The sequence below is a fragment of the Talpa europaea genome (genome assembly GCF_964194135.1).
Source record: "Talpa europaea genome assembly, chromosome: 14".
In the NCBI taxonomy this organism is placed as follows: domain Eukaryota; kingdom Metazoa; phylum Chordata; class Mammalia; order Eulipotyphla; family Talpidae; genus Talpa; species Talpa europaea.
This window is the reverse complement of record NC_140082.1, coordinates 55,132,388-55,142,975: the sequence shown is the minus strand read 5'-3', so window position 1 is coordinate 55,142,975 and position 10,588 is coordinate 55,132,388. Positions and strand designations below refer to the sequence as shown.

Here is a 10,588-nt window from a genome sequence, read left to right as displayed (position 1 = left end):
AGACTGGGAAGATGGGTAATATTTCTGTCAGCTTCAACTTCTTCATAAGCATCATATTCAATTTCCTGAGGCCTCTTTTGAGCAACTTCACACTGTGGTTCTCAGTTTCCTGCTCCAGCTCTTCACAGGTAACATCTAACATGCTGCGCGCAGAAGGCCATAGGGCATGAATTACCCTGATCCTGACCCCTTCATGTGCACATGGACCCCGTCATTAAGACCAGCGCAGATATATGTGTTCCCATCAGCCTTTCCTTTCTTACCAGTCTCCCTCCTACTTCTCCTCCTCGTGTTTATCTTTACAGTGAATTGGAACAACTCTGTGTCAGCCAGCCCAGGCTGCTCAGGGGGGACAATGCTGGGTCCAGGCTGCAGGGCCAGCTGGTTGTTGGCGCAGAAAAAATGTTCACATTTCCTAATAATTAGGGAAATGAAAATCAAAATCACAATGAGATATCATCATACACCTGATAGAACTGCAATTTTTAGAAATCTAGAAATAAATGTGATGGGGATGTAGTGAAAAAAGAACCTTCATTTACTATTAGAAGGAACATAATTTGGAACAGCCTCTAGGGAAACTGCATGGAGGTTTCACAAAATAAATTAAAACTAGAAATACCATAGGAGGGGCCTCCCTGCTGGCACAAGGGGTTAAGCACAGCACTATGAAGCTATCCACAGCCTCTGCAGCACGAGTTGGATCCCCGGACAGCCAGAGAGCAACCCACATGGCGAAGCAGACCTCTCCTGTCTCACCCACTGCTCCCCTCAGCAGTGTGTTTCGGTGAGTCTGCTTGTTCTGTTCCCCACTCTGTCTCTGGTGAATCCTTTCAGCCCCCCACTCCCACATCTCTGGCCTGTACCCCAGCTCTTGTATGCATAAATAAATAAATCTTTAAAAAAAAAGAAATACCATAGGATACAGCTACTCCACTTTTGGTATCATTTTTTTAAAAGCCTAACTGTAGATCATGTAGGCATCTTTTCATTCACTGCAGCATCTTTTCATTCACTGTAGCATTATCTATAATAACCACAGTGTCAAAACAACCCAATTTTCCAGAGCAGATGAATGCATAAAGAAGAGGTGATATACATTATATATATATATGAGAGAGTGAGACCATGAAATATTAGCCTCAAGAAATGAACTTTTACCAATTGTAACAACTCGGATGGACTTAAGAGTAGTACAGTATAGAAAATAAAGCATAGAAAGTAAGACAAATACTCAATGATTTGAATCATACATGGAACATAAAGCAACAAACAGAGCAAAACAAAACTCTCCGATACAGGGCAGTCTGGTGGTTCCCAGAAGGGAAGGGGCTGAGGGTGTGGGTGGAAAAGGAAAGGGACAGATGGACGGGGATGGATGGAAGCTAACCATCAGGTGATGGTCAGGATGTGGTGACCGGTAGGTTGAGTTACAATGATGTACACCTGGCACTTAACCAAAGTTATAAACCAGTTACCTCAACAAAATGTGTTGAAGGGAAATAGGTCCCGTCCTGCCACTCCATGCACAGCTGTCTGAGATGGATGCTACTAAGGGGGTGACCTCGGATGCAGGACAGAGAAACAGCCAGATGAGCAGAGTCTTCCTGGTGCCAAGTGCTCCTGCAGCGCACAGGGTCCCGAGGCTCCCTCTGGTGGTGGGCGCAAGCACTGCCCAAAGCAGGAAGACAGGACAGAACCTTTGGATCTTTAAAGCGCCAGCTCTCCTGGGTGACAGGGAGCAAAAGAATGGAATCTGCAGGACACTGGGCTTGCACTCAACCTGGAAGCTTCCGTGGTCTCCTGATGTTCTCTCTGCTCCTGTGACTTTCCAGAGAAGAGATTTAAAAGAGATTTAGATTTAGTCTCTGAGATCCCCAGAGACTCGGAGTGATGATTTCGTGAAAGATGTCAGCCCATCATTCAGTACTCCAGTCACCGAGCCCCGGTTGCTATGTGTGAGGTCCCAGCATTTGCTTCTTTCAATCTCCCCAGGAGACAGCAGGGGGACCCCGCGGCAGAAGGAGAGAGGAAGCTGATTTGCATGAAGCATCTTTCCCCCCTAATGGGTCCAGGAGGCATGAAAAGACTGAGGACAGTGCACTCCAGCCCAGGAGCGGAGAAGGCCACATCTCGGGAGTGTCCCCACCATGGCCTGGACGGTGCTTCTGCTTGGGATCCTCGCTTACAGCTCAGGTCAGGGGAAGGGACTCTCTCCTGGGCTGGGGGCACATAAAGCAGCATGACCCTGTTCTCATAACAACACCTGCCTCTCTCCTGTCATTTCAGGGGCTGATTCTCAGACTGTGACCCAGGAGCCATCACTGTCAGTGTCCCTAGGAGGGACGGTCACACTCACCTGTGGCCTTAGCTCTGGGTCAGTCTCTACTGGTAACTATCCGGGCTGGTTCCAGCAGACCCCAGGCCGTGCTCCACACATGCTGATCTACAACACAAATAACCGCACGCCTGGGGTACCAAATCGCTTCTCAGGCTCCATCTCTGGAAACAAAGCCGCCCTCACCATCACTGGGGCTCAGACCGAGGATGAGGCCGAGTATCACTGTGTACTGTACAAGGGTAATGGCGTTTGCACAGTGATGTGAACCCATGGGGAAGTGCAGCCAAAACCTCCTCAGATGCCCAGAAGGGCTCAGCCTCAGAAGGAAGAAAGAGAAAGGCTGGGGGTAAATCCCCCGGGGTTGGAGGGAGAGGCTCTGTGACCTTGTTTGTGCTGGTTCATCCCCAGGTGCCTCCTCCTGGTACCCCCATGTTGTGTCCATCTCCAGGGTGATGATCCTCTGAGAATGTCCCTCCTCCCTCTCTCTCTGCCTGTGAGAAAAGGGAGGGAACCTCGCATCAACTGTGTGACCCACGTTAAGACTAACAGACCCAGGAACCCACAAAGACTTCTTATTCAAAGAGCACTAACACCTACACCCTCATCCATGACATAACCATGCAGAGAAAGGAGCATTTCCTCTTGGGGTGAAACGGGAGCATTACTGGGAGCTTCTGGAAACACAATCCCCCCTCTCAAGCCACTGAGCAGAAGCCTGTGCTGTGAGCAAGGATCCCCTTTAGCCAGCATCCAGGAGACTTGTGTGAACATGAAAGATTGTTCAGTACCCCTACCTCTATTGTTATCAAAGCAATGTTTAAAATCCTGTGAGAGTAACATTCCAGGACACAGTCGCTCTGAAATTACCCTTTAAAACTTTCAAGACCCTCAGAAATAAATTGAAAAACCGAAGGCATCACTGAAAATGTGGTGGATGTCAAACTATACTCAGGAATTGAGAATTTTCACACATATCTAAGGATCTAAGAGTTTAGAAAATCAAAATTTGATGAAGACAAAATATACAGACAACAGCTTGTGAGAATTCAGATGCTGATATAAGTATAAGATATTTTTATTCAATAATCATAATCCATTAATGACCAAGTACAAAAATGTTTGGTACAAACAAAAGAAAATCTCAGAACTTAAAAAGAGTTCTTAAATATCAACAAAATGAAATAATAAAATTGAAATAACAATTGAGCAAAATGAAAGCTCTGATCAGGCACTCAAGAAGAGGTCGCAGTTATTCATTTAAAATAAAAAAAATGGCTCAAGTTTCTTCTACCTATTTCACCACATCACTAATATTCTCCTGTGTGTGCCACCAGGGGCTGCTGTGGGACTTAACATGAGGGCAAGGCTGTAGTGAAACGCCAATCATTCTATGTGACTGATTCCTGGCTGTGCTCATGGCCCCAGTGTCAGGTGACAGCAGGTGCTTCCTCCCAAGGGACACACTCAGACACCCAAACACTCCAGGCCTCCTCCTGAGAGTGAAGCTCCAAACTGGGATGCAGACACAGAACTGAATGGTGGTGAGACTCATATTTGCGTAGTGCACCACACACACACCCTTACCCAGGGAGCTGAGAGAGAGAAAGGGACATCGCAGACACCAGCACCAGCTGTGAGTTCAGGGGAACTTTGGAAAGTCTTCGTATTTCACTGGGTGCCTGTCCTCCTGCTCTCCCTCCTTGCTCACTGCCCAGGTCATGTTGTTTCAGAGCCCAGCCTTTCGGGGAATCACTTGTCTTTTCTCTTCTTTCTGGTGTGTTGATTTCCTTTTCAGGGTCCAGGTGTCAGGCTGTGGTGACCCAGGAGCCCTCACTGACCACGTCCCCAAGAGGGACATCACTTTCCTCTCTGGTTCTAGCACTGGAGAGGTCACCAATGGTCTCCGTGCATACTGCTTCCAGGAGAAGCCTGTTCAGGCTAGAGGACAGTGATGTGTGGGAAAGAGAATAAACACCGCTGATGGGGCCCAGTTCTCAGGTACATCCTTTGGGCCAAAGCTGCCCTCATTCTGTCAGGGGCCCACCTCAAGGTGAGGCTGAGGACTGCAGCTCTCTGCCCGACAGTGGGTACAACACAGTGAGAGGCCAGGATGGGGAGCCAGGACACAAACCTATGCTTGACGAGACCAGGTACAAATATGATCTTTTGACATCAGGATGACACACCAGACTTCTGAGCTCTCGGGCAGCCTGAATGCTCACGATCCTTAGAGAGAAATGTGCAGGAATAGATCTGAATTGATTTTCATTCCTGTTGAGGCCTATTGTGGAGGAATATTGTGAATCACTTAGGAGAATTTTGTCCAGAAAATTCAATTCCAATTCCATATTCCAGGAAGAAGAGTTCCTTCTGGGTCAGATATAAGGACTGAAGTCAAAAATACATTCTGCAGAAAAATTATCTCCAGTGATTTCCTTGGTCATCCAGATTTTAACAAAATCAACAAAACAAAACAAAAAAGTCTTCCTTTTCTGTATTAATTTTATTTAATAAGAAAGCATTGTAATGCAATCCAACTGTGTTGCATTTTAAAATATAATGTCTTGGGAAGGTTCTTCTTCCCAAATGTTGCTCTTAAATTGCTTATCTTAAGAAGATATGTTGAGGTGAAATAAAAAAAAAATTCAACAGATGATATTATTTTTAATTTTATTTTTAAGATGAAGTCTTATGGTAGTAGAGTGGCCTCCTAATCTATATGACCTCCAAGGACATCCCTTGGAGGCAGAAATTATAATTACTTAGCTGTAGGTAAAGAAACTCCAAAGATTTCATACAAATCACCAGTAACTCTGAAAAGGCAAGAAAGATGCCACTCCTCATTTCAGAGGTAACAAGATACTGGCAAACAGAGTTTGGGATTTCTAGACTCCAGAATTATCAGACAATAAATTTATACTTTCTAGATTACCCAGTGTGGTGCATTGATTGCTAAAGCATCACTAGGAGGCCAACACACCAAGCATCCCTTTATTTATATTTCTGAATTTGCATGCATTTGTTTCACCTCAATACTCAAGTTATTTTAAAAATGATCCATGTAATCTACATAATTAATGGGCTGAGGAGGAAAAATCACATGATGTTATCAATCAATCAAGATAGAAAAGACATTTATAAATGTCAACCCCATTCATGAGAATAACCCAGAGAAAGAGACAGCCAGGGCAGCATCCTCAGTTGTTAAAGGGAACTAGGGAACCCTGCAGCTCAGGTCACACTTAAGGTGTAACCCTGAAGATGCTCCCCTAGAGCTGCACGAGGCGAGCATGTCCACTGTCTCTACTTCAACGTAGACTGGACAATCCTGCAGGACCACAGGCAAGAAAAACCATGAAGGCCACAGATTCAAAAGAACAGAATGCATGTGTCCCCTTTATTACAGAGATGATGAAAAGCATAGGCTATACAAAAGCAGCCAAAAATTTATACATTTATATATTCCAAGAGTCATATGTAATTCCCAGAAGGCTCTATAATACCAGAACAATAAAAATATTACTAAGGGGCATTTTTTAAATGCAATAAGGGAAAACTAACTTACAATGCTAGCTAACATCTGTCAAACTGAAATATTTGGGAGTACATTTATAAAATGATATAAAAACATCCGTGCAGAAAACTGGACAGTGGAGGTAAGCATCATCTAAGAGACTGACATCAGTGTAGATGTGTCCCATTGTAGAGAGAAACTCACCTTGGCAAATTATCAATTATTTTCAAATTGACTTAATGTTTATTTCAATTTCTGTTGAAACAAGATAGACAGTTTACATCAGGGATAGACACGTATGTCAGTGTAACAGAAGAGAAAATCCAGAAATAGACGCAGTAATGTAGAGATCATTGTTGACAAACATGCAAAATTATTCCAGACAAGGACAGTCTTTTCCACAAACGGTGACAGAACAATTGCAGATCCACTGGGGTCAATGAATGACCTAAATCTCTTGCCTCATAAAAAAATCACTTAAACAGTTGAAGGAATTAACTGCAAAATACAAAAAAAAAATTTTTAAGAAAGCATCGCTGAAAATATTGTAAAAACATTGCAAAATAATTTGGATATCAATAATAATTCATTGTTCTTCCTTTATTTTGTGAATAAGTAAAATGATTAAATTCCCTAAACATAGAAGGTAAAGATAGATGCAAAATAATGTACAGGAGAGTAGTTGTAATGCATTACTTTAAAACATATGATTTTGAAAAGGGAGAAAGCACAAATAAACAGGATCATCAATGAAAGAGGAGAAATCACAATGGACACAGCAGAAATCAAAAGAATAATCAGTAACTACTATGAACAGTTATATGGAAACAAGTTTAACAATCTAGAGGAGATGGACAAATTCCTACAACTCTACAATCACCCAAAGCTAGATAAAGAAGAAATAGAACACCTAAACAGACCAATTACAATTAGCGAAATTGAAATGGTAATCAAAAACCTCCCCAAAAACAAAAGCCCAGGACCTGATGGATTTACAAATGAATTCTACCAAACATTCAGAGACGAATTAGTGCCTATCCTTCACAAACTCTTCCAAAAAATTGAGAAGGAAGGGACAATACCAAACACGTTCTATGAAGCCAACATTACACTAATACCAAAACCGAACAAGGACAACACAAAAAAGGAAAACTACAGGCCAATCTCCCTAATGAACACTGATGCAAAAATCCTCAATAAAATTTTAGCCATCAGAATCCAACAATGTATCCATAAGATAATTCACCACGACCAAGTAGGATTCATTCTAGGGGCACAAGGATGGTTTAACATCCGAAAATCAATCAACGTTATCCAACACATCAACAAAAAGAAATATAAAAACCATATGATAATATCAATAGATGCTGAGAAAGCTATTGACAAAGTGCAACACCCATTCATGATAAAAGCCCTTGAAATTCTTGGGATACAAGGAACATACCTCAACATCATAAAGGCCATCTATGACAAGCCAACAGCCAGTATCATTCTCAATGGTGAAAAGCTGAAAGCAATTCCATTAAGATCTGGAACAAGACAAGGATGTCCACTCTCACCACTACTTTTCAATATAATACTGGAAGTCCTAGCCAGGGCAATAAGACAAGAGAAAGACATCCAAGGAATCCAAATAGGAAAAGAAGAAGTCAAACTATCACTATTTGCAGACGATATGATATTATACATAGAGAACCCCAAAAACTCCACAGAAAAGCTAATTCAACTCATCAATCAGTTCAGTAAAGTGGCAGGATACAAAATCAACACGCAAAAGTCAGTAGCCTTCCTATACACAAACAATAAATCTGAAGAAGAAGAAATCAAAAAAACCAACCCTTTTATTATTGAAACAAAAAAAAATCAAATATTTGGGAATAAATCTAACAAAAGTGGTAAAGGACCTATACAAAGAAAACTATAAAACACTGTTAAAAGAAATAGAAGAAGACACAAAGAAATGGAAAGACATCCCCTGCTCATGGATTGGAAGAATAAGCATTATTAAAATGTCCATCCTACCAAAAGCAATATACAGATTCAATGCTATTCCAATCAAAATTTCACTGTCATTCTTCACAGAAATAGAACAATTATTGATGAAATTCATATGGAATCACAAAAAACCCCGAATAGCCAAAGGTCTCCTAAAAAAAAAAGAAGGGAATGGAGGCATCACACTCCCAGACTTCAAACTCAACTGCAAAGCCATAATCATCAAAATTGCATGGTATTGGAACAAGAACAGACACACAGACCAATGGAATAGAACAGAAAATCTAGAAATAAACCCACAGATTTATGGTCAACTAATCTTTGACAAAGGAGCAAAGACTATGCATTGGAGCAAAGAAAGTTTGTTCAATAAATGGTGCTGGGAAAACTGGGTCGCTACATGCAAAAGAATGAAGCTTGACCACTACCTCACACCATACACAAAAATCAACTCAAAATGGATTAAAGAACTAGACATAAGACCTGAAACCATAAAATATATAGAAGGAAATATAGGCGAAACACTACGTGATTTGCACATCAAAGACATCTTTACAGACATATCACCCAAAGCAGTGATAGTGAAGGCAAAGATAAACAGCTGGGACTACATCAAATTAAAGAGCTTCTGCACAGCAAAAGAGACAATAACAAAAACAAAGAGAAACCCCACCAACTGGGAGAACATTTTTGCACCCAACACTAATGATAAAGGACTGATCACAAAAATCTGCAAAGAGCTGATGAGACTCAACAACAACAAAGAAAATAACCCAGTCAAAAAATGGGCAGAAGAGCTAAAAAGAAACTTCTCTGAAGAGGAAATGCAAATGGCCAACAGGCATATGAAAAAATGTTCAACATCACTTGCCATCAGGGAAATGCAAATCAAAACTACCATGAGATACCATCTTACACCAGTGAGAATGGCACATATTAAAAAAACTAGCAACAACAAATGTTGGCGAGGGTGTGGAGAAAAAGGAACTCTTCTGCACTGTTGGTGGGAGTGCAAACTGGTCCAACCACTGTGGAAAGCTGTGTGGAGATTTCTGGACCTACTAAACATAGAGCTTCCATATGATCCAGCAATTCCACTCCTAGGTATTTACCCAAAGGACACAGAAACATCAATTCCAAAGAACACCTGCACCCCTATGTTTATAGCAGCACTGTTTACAATAGCTAAGCTTTGGAAACAACCCAAATGCCCAAAAATAGATGACTGGATCAAGAAGATGTGGTACATATACACCATGGAATATTACTCAGCATTCAAAAAAGATAAACACATGCAATTTGCAGCAACATGGATGGCGCTGGAAGGGATCATGCTCAGCGAAATAAGCCAAAAAGAAAAAGAAAAATACCGGATGGTGTCACTCATAGCAGGAATCTAGAAAACTTAAATAAGGGACCAGGAAAATGAATCACTATAAGAAAGTGAAAATCAAAATCAACAAAAAACTATGAACCAGAGACACTTTTAGGGGGGCGGGGGCGGGAGGGGAGGGATTGGGGTCAGAATGGGGGGGCTGCAATTGTATGGGGAATATAACAATAAAATCTATTATAAAAAAATAAAAATAAATAAAAATAAATAAAAATAAAAAAAATAAAACATATGATTTTGAGAAACTGAAAATTCATCCAAATTCAAAATTGTCTACCAGTGGAAGAATATGATGCTTGCCGTGTCTTCTCTGGTCATAAAAAATAAGTGTTTTTTTACGATCATGCGGCATCTCGTCCACCAGGTAGCCACTGAGAGTGGGGGCGCCTCAGTGACCCTGTGCAGCAGGACGGGTCACACAGCCTGTGAGTCAGTCCCAGGAGTGTGACTACAATGTGACCTGGTGATGTGCAGACCCCACCCAGCTGGGCTCTCAGGGCTTTGGGTCTTGGTGAGTGTGTGCCCTGTGACCAGCAGGGGGCGCTTTGGGGGCTGTCCTGTGAGTCCTGTGAGTCCTGAGCAGAAATGCCTGAGTACTGGGCAGCTGAGCCCTGAATCTGTGTGGGCTCTCAGAAACTGTGTCCTCTTGGGCTGTAACAGTCCCTTGAGCAGGGACCCGTGTGTGGTGCCAGCAGGTGCTTCCTCCCACAGTTTTCCCTAGGGGTGAAGCCAACCTCCCTCCTGCTAAATGTGGGCTGTGAGTTGAGCCCTACCACCAGGGCACAGGGAGGGACTGGGCAGTCCCTGGGTGAACAATTTGCATGCACAGCCCCTCCTGTGGCAGAGGGTGGGGAAGAAAAGGAGGCCGGGGGCAGCCCAGACCCATGTGGACCTCAGGGGCTCTGAGCACCATGGCCTGGACGCCTCGCCTCCTAGTGCTTCTCTCGTTTTGCACAGGAAACTCAATTTGGGGACAGAAGCTGCATGGGGCCCTGATAAATCCTCTTGTGCCCAGTATCCCCATCTCCTGTTCTCTCTCCCTTCCAGGATCCTGGGCCCAGTCTGCGCTGACTCAGCCACAGTCAGTCTCTGGGAACCTGGGCCAGACGGTCACCATCTCCTGAGCTGGAAGCAGCTCCAACATTGGGAGTAATTCTGTGCACTGGCACCAACAGCTCCCAGGGACAGCCCCCAAAATCCTGATATATGGTAATGACAAACGGCCTTCAGGAGTCCCTGATCGATTCTCTGGCTCCAAGTCTGGCAGCTCAGCCACCCTGACCATCACGGGGCTCCAGCCTGAGGACAAGTCTGATTATTACTGTGCAAGTTGGGACAACAGTCT

At 43.0% G+C, this 10,588-nt stretch overlaps 1 gene segment (V, D, J or C); it reads left to right on the top strand.

The window, feature by feature from the left end:
• The first annotated feature begins 2,150 nt into the window (after positions 1-2,150).
• On the top strand, positions 2,151-10,367 carry LOC311184182 (immunoglobulin lambda variable 8-61-like). The segment is given in 3 exons: positions 2,151-2,196; positions 2,290-2,580; positions 10,291-10,367.
• The last annotated feature ends 221 nt before the right edge of the window (positions 10,368-10,588 follow it).